At 50.7% G+C, this 19379-nt stretch overlaps 6 non-coding genes across 6 annotated transcripts; all 6 read left to right on the plus strand.

Annotated features, from left to right (window-relative positions):
* The first annotated feature begins 1015 nt into the window (after window positions 1-1015).
* On the plus strand, window positions 1016-1134 carry LOC132211058 (5S ribosomal RNA). Its single transcript, XR_009447365.1, has one exon. It is a non-coding gene; the product is annotated as a 5S ribosomal RNA (ribosomal RNA).
* A 3394-nt stretch (window positions 1135-4528) lies between these two features.
* Window positions 4529-4647, plus strand: LOC132211059 (5S ribosomal RNA). The gene has a single exon (XR_009447366.1). It is a non-coding gene; the product is annotated as a 5S ribosomal RNA (ribosomal RNA).
* A 3394-nt stretch (window positions 4648-8041) lies between these two features.
* On the plus strand, window positions 8042-8160 carry LOC132211060 (5S ribosomal RNA). Its single transcript, XR_009447367.1, has one exon. It is a non-coding gene; the product is annotated as a 5S ribosomal RNA (ribosomal RNA).
* A 3396-nt stretch (window positions 8161-11556) lies between these two features.
* On the plus strand, window positions 11557-11675 carry LOC132211061 (5S ribosomal RNA). Its single transcript, XR_009447368.1, has one exon. It is a non-coding gene; the product is annotated as a 5S ribosomal RNA (ribosomal RNA).
* A 3394-nt stretch (window positions 11676-15069) lies between these two features.
* On the plus strand, window positions 15070-15188 carry LOC132211062 (5S ribosomal RNA). The gene has a single exon (XR_009447369.1). It is a non-coding gene; the product is annotated as a 5S ribosomal RNA (ribosomal RNA).
* Window positions 15189-18582: 3394 nt separating this feature from the next.
* On the plus strand, window positions 18583-18701 carry LOC132211063 (5S ribosomal RNA). The gene has a single exon (XR_009447370.1). It is a non-coding gene; the product is annotated as a 5S ribosomal RNA (ribosomal RNA).
* The last annotated feature ends 678 nt before the right edge of the window (window positions 18702-19379 follow it).

Consider the following 19379-nt stretch of genomic DNA (forward strand, 5'->3'; position numbering starts at 1 on the left):
GCATTTGTGCTTCAGAGAGCTGTTGTTGTGTTCCAGATAGTAGCTGTTTACTTGCTGCTGTCTCAAATGGAACTATCCCCTTCTCCAGTGCGAAGCAACACTCTCCCGTTATTCACCGAGATGCTTTCAGTTTGTCTGAGGTGGTGCCCGTTTTCAGCTGGCAATAAGCAGCACCTCGATGGAGGGGCAAGCTGAAGCTGGCCAGTGTGCTGTGCGAGTGTGTAAGTGGGTGAGCGTGCGCGGGTGTATTAGTGCGAGCTGTGTTAAGAGAGGGCGGAGGAGTTGCTGCGTAATGTTGTGATCTTGTGTCTGTAATGGAGAGCTTGCTGGGTTGGTGGGTAGGACCAGCAAGACACGGAAAGAGGGTTGTGGCGTTTGTAAAAGTTGTTTGCGAACACAGGAGAAAAGACATGTTGAGAAAGCACGTGGACTCGTGGCAAAAGAGCCCGGGGTGGTCTGTGAGCAGAATTGGCCAGAGTGTCCGGGAGAAAAAGCCGCCTCCCGAGGGTGGGCACTGTCAGTGATGTGGGAGCAGATATTTGGAGTGAATGAGTGAGGGAGGGGGTGAGTGAGTGTGTGTGTGGGTGAGGTAGTACCTGGTGCAAGAAGGGCAGATTTGAAGATGTAAGTGCGATAACGAAGAAGGCTGAAAGCAGTGGCGCCGGCTTGATGCGATTTATCCGGTGAGTTATTGAGAGAATTGTTAACGGTGGGGGTGACGTATGTTTGGTGTCGTGAGGCCGCGCGGATGGATGGAGTTAAGGCCAGAATGGGACGAGCCATGACGACGTTGACTGTGTTTGTGGTGTGTGATTTGTGAGAGTGTGTTGTTCTGGAGAGTGTAAGAGTTGTAGTCTGTGCCTGTGAGAGCGGAGAGAAGGAGAATAGGTTGGAGAGCACGAGGAGAGGAATAGTGCGCTATAAATTTGTGGGTGCAGTGAAATGCCGCAGTGCGTAGAAGGGAATGAAAACTGGGCTACGTGCTTGCAAGATGTCAGAAATGCTGGCAGTCAGCGCCTACGGCCATACTAGTCTGAAAACGCCCGATCTCGTCTGATCTCGGAAGCTAAGCAGACTCAGGCCTGGTTAGTACTTGGATGGGAGACCGCCTGGGAATACCAGGTGCAGTAGGCTTTTGCAGCCAGCAGAGGCTGCCCGCAGCCCTGCACTCTGACGCTGCCATTCATGAAGCCACCAAGGTCCTTTTAACTGCGTGCTCATTCGCTCTGTCTGCCTGTGTCTTTCACTTTTGCTTCGTGCAGTCAAAGCTGCACTTTCCCTGCAGGAACTTGTTCTCCTTTGCATGATGTCTTCCGCTGTATTTGCATTCTGTCGTTTTCTTCAGGATGACTGTGTCCTTTGTGCCTGGACTGTCGCACGTCGCTCGTCAGATGCTGAAGCAGTGCTCCACAAGTACAACGGAATGTCGGACGGTATCCAGACTTGGGCTGACGAGTGACAAGTAACGTTGGCGCCCCACAATTGCCAGGAAATGATCGTCTCCAAGAAGAGACCATCTCAGCACCCCACCCCTGATATTGAATGTTGTTACCAGCAGTATTCATGTAAGGCCCGGTCTGTTCCAACGTTATCCCGTCATCACTAGTGGGCTGTGGGGTTCACTGGCTGGACCAGCATTTCTTGCCCATCCGTGGTTGCCGTCGAGAAGGTGGTAGTGCGCTGCCTTCTTCAGCCTCTGCAGTACATGTGCTGTGGGTGACCCACATCACCCTGAGGGAAGAAATTCCATGATTTTGACTCAGCAAAAGTGAAGGAAGGGTGAAATATTTCCAAGTCAGGATTTTGAGTAGCTTGGAGGGGATCTTGAAGGTGGCGGTGTTCCCATGTATACGCTGCCCCTGTCCTTCCGGATGGAAGCGGTCGTAGGTTTGGACCGTGGTCTACGTGGATTTCTGGTGAGTTTCAGAAGTGCATTTTGTTGGCAGTATACACTGCTGCGACTAAGCGTCGGTGGTGTAGGGAGTGGATGTTTGTGGATGTCGTGGCGATCAGGCGCACTGCTTGGTCCTGGATGATGTCAGCCTCCTTGAGTGCACTCATCCAGGCGAGCGGAGAGTATTCCATCACGCTCCTGCGTGGACAGCCGTTGGGGTGACAGGAGGTGAGTTACTCGCTGCAGTATTGCTAGCCTCTGATCTGGTACCCCCCCACCACGGATGTTGATACTGGGGGATTATGCCTCCTCAGTCTGTCTTGAAATCATTTTTAATTCCACAAAAGCACAGGATTCTGCGAACCTGGTCGCTGAGACCACATATTGACCAGCAGAGTGTTTTTTTTACCCTTCGCGTTGAACGTCTGTCATTCATCAGCGACATTCACCTAGGTGTCAAAGTGGGATTTCAAAGCTTTTGAATTTTCTGTAGTGTCTGTTTTGTGCTCGTCGGCAAAGTTCGTGGTGACGACAGTTTGAACGAGTCCCTTTCCGATCACAACAAGAGTGCGGCGGTGTGTTGCTGCTGTAGCTTGTTAAAGAAATGGTAGCTTATCATTTTGCCGTTGCGCGTGGGCAGATTGCCCGTTTGCTTCATATCGCCATGGAACTGGGAGGGGAAGATGTGCAGCCGTTGTACCTCTCACAGTGTTTCAGCTTTGGGCAGTTTCCTTTGTGATTCAGTTGCCTGTTGCAGCCTTGACAGCTGGGAACATTGCTGTGTCTCTCTCTGTTAGTAGTCGTGCGTTTTTTTTGTACAGCTCATGAGTACCTAGGACCAGCTTCACGTCTGACAGCATGCTGTGAGATCGGCAGAAAGCAGTTCATTGTGAATTGCATAGGGTCATAGAGCCACACAGCATGGCAACAGAGCCTTTGGGCCAAATTGTCCACGCTGACCAGGTGTTTTTACCTAAACCAGTCGCACTTGCTTTCATTTGGCCCTGTATCCCTCCACGACTTTCGTATCCACGTACCTGACCGAATGTCTTTGAAACGTTGTGATTGTACCTGACTTTAGCACTTGCTCTGGCAGCTTGTTCCATGTACACACCACTATGGGTATGAAAAAGTTAGCCGTCAGGTCAGTTTTAAACCTTTGTGCTTTCACCGTAAACGTACGCTGTCCAATTTTGGACCCCGCTGTCCTGGGGAAAAGACCCTGGCTGTTCACCTTATGTATGCCCCTGTTGATTTACTGAACCTTTGCAAGGTCGCCTTTCAACCTTCAACGCTTCAGGGAAGACTGTCCCAGCCTATGCGGCCTGTGCGTAGAATTCAAAGCCTCCAGTGCCGGCAACATTGTTGTAAAGCTTTTCTGTAGACTTTGTAGTTTAATATTATCCTTGCAGTTGAAGTGCTGTTAAGATGGTTGTCTGCAGCATGAGTACCTGATAGATGCAGCCAAGAGCCTGACAGCAAGCAAAGAAAGAAAGACGCTTTGCACTTGATCGTGCTTGAATCCGAATGCCGTCTCGAAGCCAAGTTTCTACGTTGTATTCCCGCACGGCTGTTGATCCTCGTATCTCACTGACCTTATTCACTGCGCTGTGTGTTTTGCATTTGTGCTTTAGAGAGCTGTTGTTGTGTTCCTGATAGTAGCTGTTTACTTGCTGCTGTCTCAAATGGAACTATCCCCTTCTCCAGTGCGAAGCAACACTCTCCCGTTATTCACCGAGATGCTTTCAGTTTGTCTGAGGTGGTGCCCGTTTTCAGCTGGCAATAAGCAGCACCTCGATGGAGGGGCAAGCTGAAGCTGGCCAGTGTGCTGTGCGAGTGTGTAAGTGGGTGAGCGTGCGCGGGTGTATTAGTGCGAGCTGTGTTAAGAGAGGGCGGAGGAGTTGCTGCGTAATGTTGTGATCTTGTGTCTGTAATGGAGAGCTTGCTGGGTTGGTGGGTAGGACCAGCAAGACACGGAAAGAGGGTTGTGGCGTTTGTAAAAGTTGTTTGCGAACACAGGAGAAAAGACATGTTGAGAAAGCACGTGGACTCGTGGCAAAAGAGCCCGGGGTGGTCTGTGAGCAGAATTGGCCAGAGTGTCCGGGAGAAAAAGCCGCCTCCCGAGGGTGGGCACTGTCAGTGATGTGGGAGCAGATATTTGGAGTGAATGAGTGAGGGAGGGGGTGAGTGAGTGTGTGTGTGGGTGAGGTAGTACCTGGTGCAAGAAGGGCAGATTTGAAGATGTAAGTGCGATAACGAAGAAGGCTGAAAGCAGTGGCGCCGGCTTGATGCGATTTATCCGGTGAGTTATTGAGAGAATTGTTAACGGTGGGGGTGACGTATGTTTGGTGTCGTGAGGCCGCGCGGATGGATGGAGTTAAGGCCAGAATGGGACGAGCCATGACGACGTTGACTGTGTTTGTGGTGTGTGATTTGTGAGAGTGTGTTGTTCTGGAGAGTGTAAGAGTTGTAGTCTGTGCCTGTGAGAGCGGAGAGAAGGAGAATAGGTTGGAGAGCACGAGGAGAGGAATAGTGCGCTATAAATTTGTGGGTGCAGTGAAATGCCGCAGTGCGTAGAAGGGAATGAAAACTGGGCTACGTGCTTGCAAGATGTCAGAAATGCTGGCAGTCAGCGCCTACGGCCATACTAGTCTGAAAACGCCCGATCTCGTCTGATCTCGGAAGCTAAGCAGACTCAGGCCTGGTTAGTACTTGGATGGGAGACCGCCTGGGAATACCAGGTGCAGTAGGCTTTTGCAGCCAGCAGAGGCTGCCCGCAGCCCTGCACTCTGACGCTGCCATTCATGAAGCCACCAAGGTCCTTTTAACTGCGTGCTCATTCGCTCTGTCTGCCTGTGTCTTTCACTTTTGCTTCGTGCAGTCAAAGCTGCGCTTTCCCTGCAGGAACTTGTTCTCCTTTGCATGATGTCTTCCGCTGTATTTGCATTCTGTCGTTTTCTTCAGGATGACTGTGTCCTTTGTGCCTGGACTGTCGCACGTCGCTCGTCAGATGCTGAAGCAGTGCTCCACAAGTACAACGGAATGTCGGACGGTATCCAGACTTGGGCTGACGAGTGACAAGTAACGTTGGCGCCCCACAATTGCCAGGAAATGATCGTCTCCAAGAAGAGACCATCTCAGCACCCCACCCCTGATATTGAATGTTGTTACCAGCAGTATTCATGTAAGGCCCGGTCTGTTCCAACGTTATCCCGTCATCACTAGTGGGCTGTGGGGTTCACTGGCTGGACCAGCATTTCTTGCCCATCCGTGGTTGCCGTCGAGAAGGTGGTAGTGCGCTGCCTTCTTCAGCCTCTGCAGTACATGTGCTGTGGGTGACCCACATCACCCTGAGGGAAGAAATTCCATGATTTTGACTCAGCAAAAGTGAAGGAAGGGTGAAATATTTCCAAGTCAGGATTTTGAGTAGCTTGGAGGGGATCTTGAAGGTGGCGGTGTTCCCATGTATACGCTGCCCCTGTCCTTCCGGATGGAAGCGGTCGTAGGTTTGGACCGTGGTCTACGTGGATTTCTGGTGAGTTTCAGAAGTGCATTTTGTTGGCAGTATACACTGCTGCGACTAAGCGTCGGTGGTGTAGGGAGTGGATGTTTGTGGATGTCGTGGCGATCAGGCGCACTGCTTGGTCCTGGATGATGTCAGCCTCCTTGAGTGCACTCATCCAGGCGAGCGGAGAGTATTCCATCACGCTCCTGCGTGGACAGCCGTTGGGGTGACAGGAGGTGAGTTACTCGCTGCAGTATTGCTAGCCTCTGATCTGGTACCCCCCCACCGCGGATGTTGATACTGGGGGATTATGCCTCCTCAGTCTGTCTTGAAATCATTTTTAATTCCACAAAAGCACAGGATTCTGCGAACCTGGTCGCTGAGACCACATATTGACCAGCAGAGTGTTTTTTTTACCCTTCGCGTTGAACGTCTGTCATTCATCAGCGACATTCACCTAGGTGTCAAAGTGGGATTTCAAAGCTTTTGAATTTTCTGTAGTGTCTGTTTTGTGCTCGTCGGCAAAGTTCGTGGTGACGACAGTTTGAACGAGTCCCTTTCCGATCACAACAAGAGTGCGGCGGTGTGTTGCTGCTGTAGCTTGTTAAAGAAATGGTAGCTTATAATTTTGCCGTTGCGCGTGGGCAGATTGCCCGTTTGCTTCATATCGCCATGGAACTGGGAGGGGAAGATGTGCAGCCGTTGTACCTCTCACAGTGTTTCAGCTTTGGGCAGTTTCCTTTGTGATTCAGTTGCCTGTTGCAGCCTTGACAGCTGGGAACATTGCTGTGTCTCTCTCTGTTAGTAGTCGTGCGTTTTTTTTGTACAGCTCATGAGTACCTAGGACCAGCTTCACGTCTGACAGCATGCTGTGAGATCGGCAGAAAGCAGTTCATTGTGAATTGCATAGGGTCATAGAGCCACACAGCATGGCAACAGAGCCTTTGGGCCAAATTGTCCACGCTGACCAGGTGTTTTTACCTAAACCAGTCGCACTTGCTTTCATTTGGCCCTGTATCCCTCCACGACTTTCGTATCCACGTACCTGACCGAATGTCTTTGAAACGTTGTGATTGTACCTGACTTTAGCACTTGCTCTGGCAGCTTGTTCCATGTACACACCACTATGGGTATGAAAAAGTTAGCCGTCAGGTCAGTTTTAAACCTTTGTGCTTTCACCGTAAACGTACGCTGTCCAATTTTGGACCCCGCTGTCCTGGGGAAAAGACCCTGGCTGTTCACCTTATGTATGCCCCTGTTGATTTACTGAACCTTTGCAAGGTCGCCTTTCAACCTTCAACGCTTCAGGGAAGACTGTCCCAGCCTATGCGGCCTGTGCGTAGAATTCAAAGCCTCCAGTGCCGGCAACATTGTTGTAAAGCTTTTCTGTAGACTTTGTAGTTTAATATTATCCTTGCAGTTGAAGTGCTGTTAAGATGGTTGTCTGCAGCATGAGTACCTGATAGATGCAGCCAAGAGCCTGACAGCAAGCAAAGAAAGAAAGACGCTTTGCACTTGATCGTGCTTGAATCCGAATGCCGTCTCGAAGCCAAGTTTCTACGTTGTATTCCCGCACGGCTGTTGATCCTCGTATCTCACTGACCTTATTCACTGCGCTGTGTGTTTTGCATTTGTGCTTTAGAGAGCTGTTGTTGTGTTCCTGATAGTAGCTGTTTACTTGCTGCTGTCTCAAATGGAACTATCCCCTTCTCCAGTGCGAAGCAACACTCTCCCGTTATTCACCGAGATGCTTTCAGTTTGTCTGAGGTGGTGCCCGTTTTCAGCTGGCAATAAGCAGCACCTCGATGGAGGGGCAAGCTGAAGCTGGCCAGTGTGCTGTGCGAGTGTGTAAGTGGGTGAGCGTGCGCGGGTGTATTAGTGCGAGCTGTGTTAAGAGAGGGCGGAGGAGTTGCTGCGTAATGTTGTGATCTTGTGTCTGTAATGGAGAGCTTGCTGGGTTGGTGGGTAGGACCAGCAAGACACGGAAAGAGGGTTGTGGCGTTTGTAAAAGTTGTTTGCGAACACAGGAGAAAAGACATGTTGAGAAAGCACGTGGACTCGTGGCAAAAGAGCCCGGGGTGGTCTGTGAGCAGAATTGGCCAGAGTGTCCGGGAGAAAAAGCCGCCTCCCGAGGGTGGGCACTGTCAGTGATGTGGGAGCAGATATTTGGAGTGAATGAGTGAGGGAGGGGGTGAGTGAGTGTGTGTGTGGGTGAGGTAGTACCTGGTGCAAGAAGGGCAGATTTGAAGATGTAAGTGCGATAACGAAGAAGGCTGAAAGCAGTGGCGCCGGCTTGATGCGATTTATCCGGTGAGTTATTGAGAGAATTGTTAACGGTGGGGGTGACGTATGTTTGGTGTCGTGAGGCCGCGCGGATGGATGGAGTTAAGGCCAGAATGGGACGAGCCATGACGACGTTGACTGTGTTTGTGGTGTGTGATTTGTGAGAGTGTGTTGTTCTGGAGAGTGTAAGAGTTGTAGTCTGTGCCTGTGAGAGCGGAGAGAAGGAGAATAGGTTGGAGAGCACGAGGAGAGGAATAGTGCGCTATAAATTTGTGGGTGCAGTGAAATGCCGCAGTGCGTAGAAGGGAATGAAAACTGGGCTACGTGCTTGCAAGATGTCAGAAATGCTGGCAGTCAGCGCCTACGGCCATACTAGTCTGAAAACGCCCGATCTCGTCTGATCTCGGAAGCTAAGCAGACTCAGGCCTGGTTAGTACTTGGATGGGAGACCGCCTGGGAATACCAGGTGCAGTAGGCTTTTGCAGCCAGCAGAGGCTGCCCGCAGCCCTGCACTCTGACGCTGCCATTCATGAAGCCACCAAGGTCCTTTTAACTGCGTGCTCATTCGCTCTGTCTGCCTGTGTCTTTCACTTTTGCTTCGTGCAGTCAAAGCTGCGCTTTCCCTGCAGGAACTTGTTCTCCTTTGCATGATGTCTTCCGCTGTATTTGCATTCTGTCGTTTTCTTCAGGATGACTGTGTCCTTTGTGCCTGGACTGTCGCACGTCGCTCGTCAGATGCTGAAGCAGTGCTCCACAAGTACAACGGGATGTCGGACGGTATCCAGACTTGGGCTGACGAGTGACAAGTAACGTTGGCGCCCCACAATTGCCAGGAAATGATCGTCTCCAACAAGAGACCATCTCAGCACCCCACCCCTGATATTGAATGTTGTTACCAGCAGTATTCATGTAAGGCCCGGTCTGTTCCAACGTTATCCCGTCATCACTAGTGGGCTGTGGGGTTCACTGGCTGGACCAGCATTTCTTGCCCATCCGTGGTTGCCGTCGAGAAGGTGGTAGTGCGCTGCCTTCTTCAGCCTCTGCAGTACATGTGCTGTGGGTGACCCACATCACCCTGAGGGAAGAAATTCCATGATTTTGACTCAGCAAAAGTGAAGGAAGGGTGAAATATTTCCAAGTCAGGATTTTGAGTAGCTTGGAGGGGATCTTGAAGGTGGCGGTGTTCCCATGTATACGCTGCCCCTGTCCTTCCGGATGGAAGCGGTCGTAGGTTTGGACCGTGGTCTACGTGGATTTCTGGTGAGTTTCAGAAGTGCATTTTGTTGGCAGTATACACTGCTGCGACTAAGCGTCGGTGGTGTAGGGAGTGGATGTTTGTGGATGTCGTGGCGATCAGGCGCACTGCTTGGTCCTGGATGATGTCAGCCTCCTTGAGTGCACTCATCCAGGCGAGCGGAGAGTATTCCATCACGCTCCTGCGTGGACAGCCGTTGGGGTGACAGGAGGTGAGTTACTCGCTGCAGTATTGCTAGCCTCTGATCTGGTACCCCCCCACCGCGGATGTTGATACTGGGGGATTATGCCTCCTCAGTCTGTCTTGAAATCATTTTTAATTCCACAAAAGCACAGGATTCTGCGAACCTGGTCGCTGAGACCACATATTGACCAGCAGAGTGTTTTTTTTACCCTTCGCGTTGAACGTCTGTCATTCATCAGCGACATTCACCTAGGTGTCAAAGTGGGATTTCAAAGCTTTTGAATTTTCTGTAGTGTCTGTTTTGTGCTCGTCGGCAAAGTTCGTGGTGACGACAGTTTGAACGAGTCCCTTTCCGATCACAACAAGAGTGCGGCGGTGTGTTGCTGCTGTAGCTTGTTAAAGAAATGGTAGCTTATAATTTTGCCGTTGCGCGTGGGCAGATTGCCCGTTTGCTTCATATCGCCATGGAACTGGGAGGGGAAGATGTGCAGCCGTTGTACCTCTCACAGTGTTTCAGCTTTGGGCAGTTTCCTTTGTGATTCAGTTGCCTGTTGCAGCCTTGACAGCTGGGAACATTGCTGTGTCTCTCTCTGTTAGTAGTCGTGCGTTTTTTTTGTACAGCTCATGAGTACCTAGGACCAGCTTCACGTCTGACAGCATGCTGTGAGATCGGCAGAAAGCAGTTCATTGTGAATTGCATAGGGTCATAGAGCCACACAGCATGGCAACAGAGCCTTTGGGCCAAATTGTCCACGCTGACCAGGTGTTTTTACCTAAACCAGTCGCACTTGCTTTCATTTGGCCCTGTATCCCTCCACGACTTTCGTATCCACGTACCTGACCGAATGTCTTTGAAACGTTGTGATTGTACCTGACTTTAGCACTTGCTCTGGCAGCTTGTTCCATGTACACACCACTATGGGTATGAAAAAGTTAGCCGTCAGGTCAGTTTTAAACCTTTGTGCTTTCACCGTAAACGTACGCTGTCCAATTTTGGACCCCGCTGTCCTGGGGAAAAGACCCTGGCTGTTCACCTTATGTATGCCCCTGTTGATTTACTGAACCTTTGCAAGGTCGCCTTTCAACCTTCAACGCTTCAGGGAAGACTGTCCCAGCCTATGCGGCCTGTGCGTAGAATTCAAAGCCTCCAGTGCCGGCAACATTGTTGTAAAGCTTTTCTGTAGACTTTGTAGTTTAATATTATCCTTGCAGTTGAAGTGCTGTTAAGATGGTTGTCTGCAGCATGAGTACCTGATAGATGCAGCCAAGAGCCTGACAGCAAGCAAAGAAAGAAAGACGCTTTGCACTTGATCGTGCTTGAATCCGAATGCCGTCTCGAAGCCAAGTTTCTACGTTGTATTCCCGCACGGCTGTTGATCCTCGTATCTCACTGACCTTATTCACTGCGCTGTGTGTTTTGCATTTGTGCTTTAGAGAGCTGTTGTTGTGTTCCTGATAGTAGCTGTTTACTTGCTGCTGTCTCAAATGGAACTATCCCCTTCTCCAGTGCGAAGCAACACTCTCCCGTTATTCACCGAGATGCTTTCAGTTTGTCTGAGGTGGTGCCCGTTTTCAGCTGGCAATAAGCAGCACCTCGATGGAGGGGCAAGCTGAAGCTGGCCAGTGTGCTGTGCGAGTGTGTAAGTGGGTGAGCGTGCGCGGGTGTATTAGTGCGAGCTGTGTTAAGAGAGGGCGGAGGAGTTGCTGCGTAATGTTGTGATCTTGTGTCTGTAATGGAGAGCTTGCTGGGTTGGTGGGTAGGACCAGCAAGACACGGAAAGAGGGTTGTGGCGTTTGTAAAAGTTGTTTGCGAACACAGGAGAAAAGACATGTTGAGAAAGCACGTGGACTCGTGGCAAAAGAGCCCGGGGTGGTCTGTGAGCAGAATTGGCCAGAGTGTCCGGGAGAAAAAGCCGCCTCCCGAGGGTGGGCACTGTCAGTGATGTGGGAGCAGATATTTGGAGTGAATGAGTGAGGGAGGGGGTGAGTGAGTGTGTGTGTGTGGGTGAGGTAGTACCTGGTGCAAGAAGGGCAGATTTGAAGATGTAAGTGCGATAACGAAGAAGGCTGAAAGCAGTGGCGCCGGCTTGATGCGATTTATCCGGTGAGTTATTGAGAGAATTGTTAACGGTGGGGGTGACGTATGTTTGGTGTCGTGAGGCCGCGCGGATGGATGGAGTTAAGGCCAGAATGGGACGAGCCATGACGACGTTGACTGTGTTTGTGGTGTGTGATTTGTGAGAGTGTGTTGTTCTGGAGAGTGTAAGAGTTGTAGTCTGTGCCTGTGAGAGCGGAGAGAAGGAGAATAGGTTGGAGAGCACGAGGAGAGGAATAGTGCGCTATAAATTTGTGGGTGCAGTGAAATGCCGCAGTGCGTAGAAGGGAATGAAAACTGGGCTACGTGCTTGCAAGATGTCAGAAATGCTGGCAGTCAGCGCCTACGGCCATACTAGTCTGAAAACGCCCGATCTCGTCTGATCTCGGAAGCTAAGCAGACTCAGGCCTGGTTAGTACTTGGATGGGAGACCGCCTGGGAATACCAGGTGCAGTAGGCTTTTGCAGCCAGCAGAGGCTGCCCGCAGCCCTGCACTCTGACGCTGCCATTCATGAAGCCACCAAGGTCCTTTTAACTGCGTGCTCATTCGCTCTGTCTGCCTGTGTCTTTCACTTTTGCTTCGTGCAGTCAAAGCTGCGCTTTCCCTGCAGGAACTTGTTCTCCTTTGCATGATGTCTTCCGCTGTATTTGCATTCTGTCGTTTTCTTCAGGATGACTGTGTCCTTTGTGCCTGGACTGTCGCACGTCGCTCGTCAGATGCTGAAGCAGTGCTCCACAAGTACAACGGAATGTCGGACGGTATCCAGACTTGGGCTGACAAGTGACAAGTAACGTTGGCGCCCCACAATTGCCAGGAAATGATCGTCTCCAAGAAGAGACCATCTCAGCACCCCACCCCTGATATTGAATGTTGTTACCAGCAGTATTCATGTAAGGCCCGGTCTGTTCCAACGTTATCCCGTCATCACTAGTGGGCTGTGGGGTTCACTGGCTGGACCAGCATTTCTTGCCCATCCGTGGTTGCCGTCGAGAAGGTGGTAGTGCGCTGCCTTCTTCAGCCTCTGCAGTACATGTGCTGTGGGTGACCCACATCACCCTGAGGGAAGAAATTCCATGATTTTGACTCAGCAAAAGTGAAGGAAGGGTGAAATATTTCCAAGTCAGGATTTTGAGTAGCTTGGAGGGGATCTTGAAGGTGGCGGTGTTCCCATGTATACGCTGCCCCTGTCCTTCCGGATGGAAGCGGTCGTAGGTTTGGACCGTGGTCTACGTGGATTTCTGGTGAGTTTCAGAAGTGCATTTTGTTGGCAGTATACACTGCTGCGACTAAGCGTCGGTGGTGTAGGGAGTGGATGTTTGTGGATGTCGTGGCGATCAGGCGCACTGCTTGGTCCTGGATGATGTCAGCCTCCTTGAGTGCACTCATCCAGGCGAGCGGAGAGTATTCCATCACGCTCCTGCGTGGACAGCCGTTGGGGTGACAGGAGGTGAGTTACTCGCTGCAGTATTGCTAGCCTCTGATCTGGTACCCCCCCACCGCGGATGTTGATACTGGGGGATTATGCCTCCTCAGTCTGTCTTGAAATCATTTTTAATTCCACAAAAGCACAGGATTCTGCGAACCTGGTCGCTGAGACCACATATTGACCAGCAGAGTGTTTTTTTTACCCTTCGCGTTGAACGTCTGTCATTCATCAGCGACATTCACCTAGGTGTCAAAGTGGGATTTCAAAGCTTTTGAATTTTCTGTAGTGTCTGTTTTGTGCTCGTCGGCAAAGTTCATGGTGACGACAGTTTGAACGAGTCCCTTTCCGATCACAACAAGAGTGCGGCGGTGTGTTGCTGCTGTAGCTTGTTAAAGAAATGGTAGCTTATAATTTTGCCGTTGCGCGTGGGCAGATTGCCCGTTTGCTTCATATCGCCATGGAACTGGGAGGGGAAGATGTGCAGCCGTTGTACCTCTCACAGTGTTTCAGCTTTGGGCAGTTTCCTTTGTGATTCAGTTGCCTGTTGCAGCCTTGACAGCTGGGAACATTGCTGTGTCTCTCTCTGTTAGTAGTCGTGCGTTTTTTTTGTACAGCTCATGAGTACCTAGGACCAGCTTCACGTCTGACAGCATGCTGTGAGATCGGCAGAAAGCAGTTCATTGTGAATTGCATAGGGTCATAGAGCCACACAGCATGGCAACAGAGCCTTTGGGCCAAATTGTCCACGCTGACCAGGTGTTTTTAACTAAACCAGTCGCACTTGCTTTCATTTGGCCCTGTATCCCTCCACGACTTTCGTATCCACGTACCTGACCGAATGTCTTTGAAACGTTGTGATTGTACCTGACTTTAGCACTTGCTCTGGCAGCTTGTTCCATGTGCACGCCACTATGGGTATGAAAAAGTTAGCTGTCAGGTCAGTTTTAAACCTTTCTGCTTTCACCGTAAACGTACGCTGTCCAATTTTGGACCCCCCTGTCCTGGGGAAAAGACCCTGGCTGTTCACCTTATGTATGCCCCTGTTGATTTCCTGAACCTTTGTAAGGTCGCCTTTCAACCTTCAACGCTTCAGGGAAAACTGTCCCAGCCTATGCGGCCTGTGCGTAGAATTCAAAGCCTCCAGTGCCGGCAACATTGTTGTAAAGCTTTTCTGTAGACTTTGTAGTTTAATATTATCCTTGCAGTTGAAGTGCTGTTAAGATGGTTGTCTGCAGCATGAGTACCTGATAGATGCAGCCAAGAGCCTGACAGCAAGCAAAGAAAGAAAGACGCTTTGCACTTGATCGTACTTGAATCCGAATGCCGTCTCGAAGCCAAGTTTCTACGTTGTATTCCCGCACGGCTGTTGATCCTCGTATCTCACTGACCTTATTCACTGCGCTGTGTGTTTTGCATTTGTGCTTTAGAGAGCTGTTGTTGTGTTCCAGATAGTAGCTGTTTACTTGCTGCTGTCTCAAATGGAACTATCCCCTTCTCCAGTGCGAAGCAACACTCTCCCGTTATTCACCGAGATGCTTTCAGTTTGTCTGAGGTGGTGCCCGTTTTCAGCTGGCAATAAGCAGCACCTCGATGGAGGGGCAAGCTGAAGCTGGCCAGTGTGCTGTGCGAGTGTGTAAGTGGGTGAGCGTGCGCGGGTGTATTAGTGCGAGCTGTGTTAAGAGAGGGCGGAGGAGTTGCTGCGTAATGTTGTGATCTTGTGTCTGTAATGGAGAGCTTGCTGGGTTGGTGGGTAGGACCAGCAAGACACGGAAAGAGGGTTGTGGCGTTTGTAAAAGTTGTTTGCGAACACAGGAGAAAAGACATGTTGAGAAAGCACGTGGACTCGTGGCAAAAGAGCCCGGGGTGGTCTGTGAGCAGAATTGGCCAGAGTGTCCGGGAGAAAAAGCCGCCTCCCGAGGGTGGGCACTGTCAGTGATGTGGGAGCAGATATTTGGAGTGAATGAGTGAGGGAGGGGGTGAGTGAGTGTGTGTGTGGGTGAGGTAGTACCTGGTGCAAGAAGGGCAGATTTGAAGATGTAAGTGCGATAACGAAGAAGGCTGAAAGCAGTGGCGCCGGCTTGATGCGATTTATCCGGTGAGTTATTGAGAGAATTGTTAACGGTGGGGGTGACGTATGTTTGGTGTCGTGAGGCCGCGCGGATGGATGGAGTTAAGGCCAGAATGGGACGAGCCATGACGACGTTGACTGTGTTTGTGGTGTGTGATTTGTGAGAGTGTGTTGTTCTGGAGAGTGTAAGAGTTGTAGTCTGTGCCTGTGAGAGCGGAGAGAAGGAGAATAGGTTGGAGAGCACGAGGAGAGGAATAGTGCGCTATAAATTTGTGGGTGCAGTGAAATGCCGCAGTGCGTAGAAGGGAATGAAAACTGGGCTACGTGCTTGCAAGATGTCAGAAATGCTGGCAGTCAGCGCCTACGGCCATACTAGTCTGAAAACGCCCGATCTCGTCTGATCTCGGAAGCTAAGCAGACTCAGGCCTGGTTAGTACTTGGATGGGAGACCGCCTGGGAATACCAGGTGCAGTAGGCTTTTGCAGCCAGCAGAGGCTGCCCGCAGCCCTGCACTCTGACGCTGCCATTCATGAAGCCACCAAGGTCCTTTTAACTGCGTGCTCATTCGCTCTGTCTGCCTGTGTCTTTCACTTTTGCTTCGTGCAGTCAAAGCTGCGCTTTCCCTGCAGGAACTTGTTCTCCTTTGCATGATGTCTTCCGCTGTATTTGCATTCTGTCGTTTTCTTCAGGATGACTGTGTCCTTTGTGCCTGGACTGTCGCACGTCGCTCGTCAGATGCTGAAGCAGTGCTCCACAAGTACAACGGAATGTCGGACGGTATCCAGACTTGGGCTGACAAGTGACAAGTAACGTTGGCGCCCCACAATTGCCAGGAAATGATCGTCTCCAAGAAGAGACCATCTCAGCACCCCACCCCTGATATTGAATGTTGTTACCAGCAGTATTCATGTAAGGCCCGGTCTGTTCCAACGTTATCCCGTCATCACTAGTGGGCTGTGGGGTTCACTGGCTGGACCAGCATTTCTTGCCCATCCGTGGTTGCCGTCGAGAAGGTGGTAGTGCGCTGCCTTCTTCAGCCTCTGCAGTACATGTGCTGTGGGTGACCCACATCACCCTGAGGGAAGAAATTCCATGATTTTGACTCAGCAAAAGTGAAGGAAGGGTGAAATATTTCCAAGTCAGGATTTTGAGTAGCTTGGAGGGGATCTTGAAGGTGGCGGTGTTCCCATGTATACGCTGCCCCTGTCCTTCCGGATGGAAGCGGTCGTAGGTTTGGACCGTGGTCTACGTGGATTTCTGGTGAGTTTCAGAAGTGCATTTTGTTGGCAGTATACACTGCTGCGACTAAGCGTCGGTGGTGTAGGGAGTGGATGTTTGTGGATGTCGTGGCGATCAGGCGCACTGCTTGGTCCTGGATGATGTCAGCCTCCTTGAGTGCACTCATCCAGGCGAGCGGAGAGTATTCCATCACGCTCCTGCGTGGACAGCCGTTGGGGTGACAGGAGGTGAGTTACTCGCTGCAGTATTGCTAGCCTCTGATCTGGTACCCCCCCACCGCGGATGTTGATACTGGGGGATTATGCCTCCTCAGTCTGTCTTGAAATCATTTTTAATTCCACAAAAGCACAGGATTCTGCGAACCTGGTCGCTGAGACCACATATTGACCAGCAGAGTGTTTTTTTTACCCTTCGCGTTGAACGTCTGTCATTCATCAGCGACATTCACCTAGGTGTCAAAGTGGGATTTCAAAGCTTTTGAATTTTCTGTAGTGTCTGTTTTGTGCTCGTCGGCAAAGTTCATGGTGACGACAGTTTGAACGAGTCCCTTTCCGATCACAACAAGAGTGCGGCGGTGTGTTGCTGCTGTAGCTTGTTAAAGAAATGGTAGCTTATAATTTTGCCGTTGCGCGTGGGCAGATTGCCCGTTTGCTTCATATCGCCATGGAACTGGGAGGGGAAGATGTGCAGCCGTTGTACCTCTCACAGTGTTTCAGCTTTGGGCAGTTTCCTTTGTGATTCAGTTGCCTGTTGCAGCCTTGACAGCTGGGAACATTGCTGTGTCTCTCTCTGTTAGTAGTCGTGCGTTTTTTTTGTACAGCTCATGAGTACCTAGGACCAGCTTCACGTCTGACAGCATGCTGTGAGATCGGCAGAAAGCAGTTCATTGTGAATTGCATAGGGTCATAGAGCCACACAGCATGGCAACAGAGCCTTTGGGCCAAATTGTCCACGCTGACCAGGTGTTTTTAACTAAACCAGTCGCACTTGCTTTCATTTGGCCCTGTATCCCTCCACGACTTTCGTATCCACGTACCTGACCGAATGTCTTTGAAACGTTGTGATTGTACCTGACTTTAGCACTTGCTCTGGCAGCTTGTTCCATGTGCACGCCACTATGGGTATGAAAAAGTTAGCTGTCAGGTCAGTTTTAAACCTTTCTGCTTTCACCGTAAACGTACGCTGTCCAATTTTGGACCCCCCTGTCCTGGGGAAAAGACCCTGGCTGTTCACCTTATGTATGCCCCTGTTGATTTCCTGAACCTTTGTAAGGTCGCCTTTCAACCTTCAACGCTTCAGGGAAAACTGTCCCAGCCTATGCGGCCTGTGCGTAGAATTCAAAGCCTCCAGTGCCGGCAACATTGTTGTAAAGCTTTTCTGTAGACTTTGTAGTTTAATATTATCCTTGCAGTTGAAGTGCTGTTAAGATGGTTGTCTGCAGCATGAGTACCTGATAGATGCAGCCAAGAGCCTGACAGCAAGCAAAGAAAGAAAGACGCTTTGCACTTGATCGTACTTGAATCCGAATGCCGTCTCGAAGCCAAGTTTCTACGTTGTATTCCCGCACGGCTGTTGATCCTCGTATCTCACTGACCTTATTCACTGCGCTGTGTGTTTTGCATTTGTGCTTTAGAGAGCTGTTGTTGTGTTCCAGATAGTAGCTGTTTACTTGCTGCTGTCTCAAATGGAACTATCCCCTTCTCCAGTGCGAAGCAACACTCTCCCGTTATTCACCGAGATGCTTTCAGTTTGTCTGAGGTGGTGCCCGTTTTCAGCTGGCAATAAGCAGCACCTCGATGGAGGGGCAAGCTGAAGCTGGCCAGTGTGCTGTGCGAGTGTGTAAGTGGGTGAGCGTGCGCGGGTGTATTAGTGCGAGCTGTGTTAAGAGAGGGCGGAGGAGTTGCTGCGTAATGTTGTGATCTTGTGTCTGTAATGGAGAGCTTGCTGGGTTGGTGGGTAGGACCAGCAAGACACGGAAAGAGGGTTGTGGCGTTTGTAAAAGTTGTTTGCGAACACAGGAGAAAAGACATGTTGAGAAAGCACGTGGACTCGTGGCAAAAGAGCCCGGGGTGGTCTGTGAGCAGAATTGGCCAGAGTGTCCGGGAGAAAAAGCCGCCTCCCGAGGGTGGGCACTGTCAGTGATGTGGGAGCAGATATTTGGAGTGAATGAGTGAGGGAGGGGGTGAGTGAGTGTGTGTGTGGGTGAGGTAGTACCTGGTGCAAGAAGGGCAGATTTGAAGATGTAAGTGCGATAACGAAGAAGGCTGAAAGCAGTGGCGCCGGCTTGATGCGATTTATCCGGTGAGTTATTGAGAGAATTGTTAACGGTGGGGGTGACGTATGTTTGGTGTCGTGAGGCCGCGCGGATGGATGGAGTTAAGGCCAGAATGGGACGAGCCATGACGACGTTGACTGTGTTTGTGGTGTGTGATTTGTGAGAGTGTGTTGTTCTGGAGAGTGTAAGAGTTGTAGTCTGTGCCTGTGAGAGCGGAGAGAAGGAGAATAGGTTGGAGAGCACGAGGAGAGGAATAGTGCGCTATAAATTTGTGGGTGCAGTGAAATGCCGCAGTGCGTAGAAGGGAATGAAAACTGGGCTACGTGCTTGCAAGATGTCAGAAATGCTGGCAGTCAGCGCCTACGGCCATACTAGTCTGAAAACGCCCGATCTCGTCTGATCTCGGAAGCTAAGCAGACTCAGGCCTGGTTAGTACTTGGATGGGAGACCGCCTGGGAATACCAGGTGCAGTAGGCTTTTGCAGCCAGCAGAGGCTGCCCGCAGCCCTGCACTCTGACGCTGCCATTCATGAAGCCACCAAGGTCCTTTTAACTGCGTGCTCATTCGCTCTGTCTGCCTGTGTCTTTCACTTTTGCTTCGTGCAGTCAAAGCTGCGCTTTCCCTGCAGGAACTTGTTCTCCTTTGCATGATGTCTTCCGCTGTATTTGCATTCTGTCGTTTTCTTCAGGATGACTGTGTCCTTTGTGCCTGGACTGTCGCACGTCGCTCGTCAGATGCTGAAGCAGTGCTCCACAAGTACAACGGGATGTCGGACGGTATCCAGACTTGGGCTGACGAGTGACAAGTAACGTTGGCGCCCCACAATTGCCAGGAAATGATCGTCTCCAACAAGAGACCATCTCAGCACCCCACCCCTGATATTGAATGTTGTTACCAGCAGTATTCATGTAAGGCCCGGTCTGTTCCAACGTTATCCCGTCATCACTAGTGGGCTGTGGGGTTCACTGGCTGGACCAGCATTTCTTGCCCATCCGTGGTTGCCGTCGAGAAGGTGGTAGTGCGCTGCCTTCTTCAGCCTCTGCAGTACATGTGCTGTGGGTGACCCACATCACCCTGAGGGAAGAAATTCCATGATTTTGACTCAGCAAAAGTGAAGGAAGGGTGAAATATTTCCAAGTCAGGATTTTGAGTAGC

The sequence above is a fragment of the Stegostoma tigrinum genome, chromosome 27, assembly GCF_030684315.1.
Source record: "Stegostoma tigrinum isolate sSteTig4 chromosome 27, sSteTig4.hap1, whole genome shotgun sequence".
In the NCBI taxonomy this organism is placed as follows: Eukaryota; Metazoa; Chordata; class Chondrichthyes; order Orectolobiformes; family Stegostomatidae; genus Stegostoma; species Stegostoma tigrinum.